A 6206-nucleotide genomic window follows, 5' to 3' on the forward strand; every position below is an offset into this window, starting at 1 on the left:
ATAGATGCTAAAAGCAATAAAACCAAAGTAAATGTTGTATGTGCATACCAGAAGTCATCTATTCAGAATCTCTTTGGTTTACATCTAGGTATTCAAAGCCACAGACTTGCAGCCTCAGGTGGTAAATATAAACTTATCTCTGAAAAATATTTTGTTTCAGAGACTGTTTGATTGTTTTTTACAACATGATCCTACACAGGATGAGAGCCAAAAGACCAAAATGTGGGCAAAATTCCCTCTAAATCAAGTCTTGCTCTCTTATGCCAGCAGCCTCTGGATTCAGCACAAGCAAGAATTCTCTCACTGAGAAAGCTGTCTGTTTGCTACCGCTGTTCTTCTTCTGGACTTAACTTTCACTTTGTCATTTTCCTGGATTCTCCCTACATGTTCCAGGAAGCCTCCCTCTGTACCTCCTGCCAGACATGACTTCGTCTCCACTGAGAACTCACAGTGGCATAAGATTCACGGTGCGGAAAGTGATGATAGGACAGAGGTCTATGAGCAAGAGGGCCCAACATACATCAAAGGGTTTGGATACCCTGTGGTAAGAGGATGCAAAACTCTACTCAGTGAGGGATTTAGTCTATATAGACTTTAATTATGGCTTCATTGGGTTGTGGTTTGTGCATATTTGGTGAGTCATAGAAGTTTTTAAAAGCTTTTCAGTTTTCTTACTCGTTATAAAAGGCTTTGTCTTATGTAAAGCAATAAAGTCACAATTAGAATGGGATAACCAGGTCCCAGTGGAATAAGGGGAGTGTCAGACAAGAAAGCAATATTTAAATCAGAATCCTGACTGTGCCACTGAACGGAGAAGGCTCAGCCTGGTGACACGTGCAGACCATCTGGACTATGGGTGGATCTGAGTACTGATTAACTGTGCACAGTTCAGGTGGCAAGGAGTGACAAGTCCAAAGAACACATTGATCCCCACTGTCCTCAACATGCCACATAAGCTACACATGTATCTCTGCCCCTTATTCACTGGGGTGAGAGAGAAACCTTACTCCATCAGTCCACGTTCAGCCAAACTTCTAATCCACCTGGTTTGTTTTGTTTATGAATTTATACTTTAGCAGGTGGCTAAGGGAGTAAATTATGGAAGTAGAATTCCGGGTTCAAATTCTGGCTCTCTCATTTACAGCCTATATCAGTCATTGAATGGGTGGCTTAAACAGCATAAATTTATTTTCTCACAGATTTTAAGGCTGAAAAGTCTCCTGGCCAATTTGGTCTTTGGTGAGGGCTCTCTTCCTGAGAGGAGAAATAGGGAGGAAGAGCTCTTATAAAGACACTAACTCTATTGGATCAGAGCCCCATCCATATGACCTTATTTAACTTTAATTGCTTCCTTGGAGGCCCCATTTACAAATACAGTCACATTGAGAGTTAGGGTTTCTACACATGAATTTTAGGGACACACCGTTCACTCTATAAAACTAAGGTATGTGACTTTGAGCAAGTTAAGTAAACTTTGCCTCAGTAAAAGGGAATGATAATTATAACTATCCTACACGTTGCATTCACTATGACCTCTGTAAGTGCTCAGCATAGCGTTAGTTGTCAATATCATCTTTCACTCACATAGAAGTAAATTCTAGGGCTTCAATCCATTAGGGTGACGAAGAAGGATCTGAGACTTGAGGTTATGAGGGAAGAAAAGGGAACCTGCAAACCAGCTCTTTACCCGGACAAGGAGAGGCAGAAAAGAGACAAGAAAGTGGCCCCGCTGGCGTGGCTCAGTGGTTGAGCACTGACCTATGAACCATGATGTCATGGTTTGATTCCCAGTCAGGGCATATGCCAGGATTTCGGGCTCCATCCCCAGGGTAGGGCATGCAGGAGGGAGCCAGTCAATTGATGTTTCTCTCTCTCTTTCCCTCTCCCTTCCTCTCCAAAATCAATAAAAATATTTTAAAAAGAGAGAGAGAGACAAGAAAGTGAAGTGCTAAGAAAAGAGAACACCCAGTCCATGTTTGGTGGCCTGGATGCTGGAAAGTTTCTCCTCATGTTGAACTAAGAATCTTTCCCCAACATTTCCACCTACTCACCCAAGTACTGTCCCTAGGAAGTGTTCTCTGATACAACATGAGGTGTTGGCCCGTGCCCTTATCCACATGACAAATCTCCAAAAATAGCTATTATGTCCCCCACCTATGCTGTTCATTTCCCAAGCTAAACAGTCCAGGTCCTTCAGTCATCTCCATATAATAGAGTTTCCAGTCACTTGCTGTCCTGGTCAGCCCTCTCTGATACACTCTAATTTGTTCATGTTCCTCTTCAAATGTGGTATCCAGAAGGAAACACAATACTCTAGAAGTGGACTGACCAGCACTAATTACAATGGGAATATTAACTCCTTTGATCCGCATAGTATATTTCTATTAATGGAGCCTAAAATTACAAAAACTGTTTCAGCTGCCACATCACTCTAGGTTTTTACTTTGAGTACATGGAAAATTATAACTTGTTTTTTTTGTTTTGTCTTATTGTGCTTTGTTTTCTTATTGTTATTAAGCCAGGACTCCTTCATCTTTCATTTTTACCAGTGATTACTCAGGCTAAACATAGGCGTGTGGTTGACTAAATGGTTAGACTTGCAGTCTATGTGGCAGGAACTAAGTCTAAGTCATCATGGTTTCCCAGAACCTAGTACAGTGCCCGGTTCACTGACATGTTAGTTACATCTTCTACAGCTGTCTCCCACCGTGATGAGAGATTAAAGAATAAAAGCACCAAAAATGCGCCAGGAAAAAGCTAGATCTTTATTCCTAATTAGAGGCCCTATACACGAAATTCATGCACTAGTAGGGTCTCTGGCTGCCGGCCGGAGCCTCCTTCCCTTCCCCCAGACAGCCCCACCCCCTGGTCAAACTCCTGGACGACCTCCCAACAGAGGGGGCAATTTGCATACTACACTTTTATTATATAGGATTATACCATTGGCCCCCAAGCCCTTATAATGTCTCCCACCCTGACAACCTGGGCTGGAGCACCTCTGACCTTTGTAGGACTTTTGTGAATTCATTCAAACAACCCATCTAATGGCAAACACAGCAGAGGAGAAAAAGCATAGCAAACTGTGTGAGACATGGGTGAATAAAAGAGTGTTTGCTCAGTCCAGCTCCATTTATAGCTGCATTCTATTCCTCAGACTAAGAGCCCCATCTCTTCTATTTGGTCACCTTGTGAGAGGAGGGGGAAGCCTTGAGCTCCCCCTAGAGGTTAGAGCATGGGACTAATAAGAAATGCTCAATAACTTGAATGACCACTGATCTTTCCTATCTGAATCTTGATCTGATAAACCAACGTACTGATCGATCTTCTCAACTGTCAGAGAATGGTGACTTGAGAAAGGGTCAGGCCAACTGGGACCTCTGGAGAGAACGACCAGTGTAGGTGACCTTGGCCCAAGGAAATTACTACAAACTCATTTTGTCTAAATGCTAACTCCCTCACCATGTTGGTTTGCTTGTTCTTGCCAGCTTTAGACCCCAGGCTGCCTCCCACAGATTTCCATATTTTGCCTTTGCTTAACGTGGAGCTTATCGTTCCTATCCATTCATTTGTTCATCTAAGCTGGGAATACACTTGTAAGAAAAATCAGACATGGGACTTACAGTCTAGTGAAGGAGAGAGATAACCCACAAATAAGTGAAATGGCAACCATGATGAGAGCTACAAATAAAAGTATGTAGGGCCATGAGCACCACAATAGAGGGATTTGACCTGGTTGGGAAGGAGAAAGGCACATGTGATGTGAGAGATGAGTGGGACCTACTTGGGAGGAGGAAGGCAGAGATAATGGCCTTCTGCAAAAGGTACTGTGAGAGAAAGTTCTTAACTCTGCCTGTAGAGGCCAGGAAGGCCCTTTACAGGAGGGGCATTTGAGCCGAGGCTTGAAGGATAAGTAGGGATACTCTACAAGGGGGCAAAGGGAAGTCCCAGGCAGAGAAACAGCATTTGCGAGGGCATGGATGCAAAGGAAAGCATGGGGCAGCGGGTAACTGAAGGAAGGTGGCTTGGACAGACTCTAAGATGCCCTCAAGCATCAGGAGAAAGATGATGCTGGAAAAGCAAGCAAGAGTCACTCATGATGAGCTTTGAACACTGTTCTCTAGAATTTAGATCTTATCCCATAGGCGATGGCAAGCCTCTAAAGCTCCAATTTGTACTTTAGAGAGATCACCCAGGCAGCCATGTGAAGGATAATTTGTAATCGCGAAGAATCAAAGAGAATTTTAACTCATCTGACATCAATGACTGGTTGGCCCATATACATTTGGCATTTTATATATGGTGTTACTTGGATTTGTTTGACAGAGGATCTAAAGCAATAGCAATCACAGAAACTCTGGGAAGACAGCTAGAGTTGGCTCAGTTTTTCCCAGAGTGTGTTCTATAGAACACTAATTCTATGGGGTATCGGTAGGTGTTAAGTAAGGGAGAAATATCTGCCCATTATAGTCTCAGAAATGATACTTTCGGTTATTACCCATAGGGAGTAGTCTTATAGGTAAACCAAAGGAGATAAAGCAATAAAAGAGCTTCCATGTCTCTTCAAAAAGCATCAAAAAAGACATAATGGGTAGCAACAGACAAATGGGTACCTGCTTCTCTTTCTGTGATCGTTTTCCTTGGATTAGTAGTAAAACGGGCTGATATGGGTACTTTTGAGCATTCAGATACTGATAGGAAGAAAGCAGTTTCAACTTCACCTGGGCAACAGAGAGAAATCCATTTACTAGGATAATTCAAAAATTGGCTGTGCAGCTATCTAACCCTCCCCCGGAGAAAGAGCCAGGCTGGATAGGTTGTACCAGGCAGGATGATCAAGGTAAGGAGAAGTTTAAGCCAGAAAGAGAAGTGACCAGGGGCAGAGAAGAGCAGGGAGATGCAGGATAGCAATGTAAAACAATGACCGCGTGCTTTAGTATCAAGATAGAGAAACTGAGTCTAACACCAGGCCTGGGCCTAAAAAGAAGATCCAGTAGGAGATCGGGTCCCAAGTAAATGCAGAGACAGAGTAGGAATCTGGGATCGAGATGCAAATGAAACAGAAAGGTCAGGTCTTTCTGATCTGGGTCGAGATGGGGAGCTCAGAGCATCTTCTCATGAGACACAGCCATGTGGTGGCAGGGGGTGGGGGTCTCGCTACATTAAGCCACAGCATCTGGCGAGGCGAGGTCATCCCTACACAGATAGATTGAGTCCTCCCCCCAGACTATAACTTACGGGGCAGGAATCATTTGATACGTCTTAGTTACTCCAGCATCCCCACCCAGAGCCTGTTCAAGTCTTAGTTAATTGCATTTGCTAGCTGTGAAAACTCAAACAAGAAAAAAACTCTATGAACCTTTGTGTGTGTGTGTGTGTGTGTGTGGTTTCATTTATGAGGGAGCTGCAGGAGAGTTTAAGCTAAATTTTATTCAACAAACACCTTCAGAGAGTGTGGGAGTGCCAGGCACGATGTTGGTGCAAGTTGGTACGGAGAGTCCCTTCTATATCTGGTAGAATGGGCCTATCCTAACCAGCTGCCTAGGACCGTCCTGCAGAGCTTACTGCTAGGGACAAACTTGGGTCAAGTGGCAGCACTCACTGCATGTGACACTTTGGGCAAGTTATTGCTTAATCTGTCTCTCTCCGTTTCCTCAACTAGTAAAACAAGGATATTTATCCCACCCACTAGGTCTGATGGGAGGGTTAAATAAAACAGTGTGTGTAGCCCAGCCGGTATGGCTCAGTGGTTGAGCATCTACCTATGAACCAGGAGGTCATGGTTCGATTCCCAGTCAGGGCACATGCCCAGGTTGCGGTCTTGACCCCCCAGTGTGGGGCGTGCAGGAGGCAGCCAATCAATGATTCTCTCTCATCATTGATGTTTCTATCTCTCTCTCCCCCTTCCTTCCTCTCTGAAATCAATAAAAATATATGTATATTTTTAAAACAAAACAGTGTGTGTGTAGAACTCCCTGGTTAAATTCACTGGTGATTGAAGCAGACAGATCTGGTTCCAGTCTGCTGGCACCTCTTACTTGGTGTCTGACCTTGAGCATGTTACTTAGACACTTTATGCCTCCGTGTCTCCATCTATAACGAGAGAATAGCCGTGGTACCACTACTTCCACTGGGTTGTAATGAGAAATGTTGAATTATGAAACACAGTGACACTCCACACATGTTAATGGCCCCTACGACAGCTGTTT

Source organism: Myotis myotis, unplaced genomic scaffold (assembly GCF_014108235.1).
Source record: "Myotis myotis isolate mMyoMyo1 unplaced genomic scaffold, mMyoMyo1.p scaffold_m19_p_18, whole genome shotgun sequence".
Lineage (NCBI taxonomy): Eukaryota > Metazoa > Chordata > Mammalia > Chiroptera > Vespertilionidae > Myotis > Myotis myotis.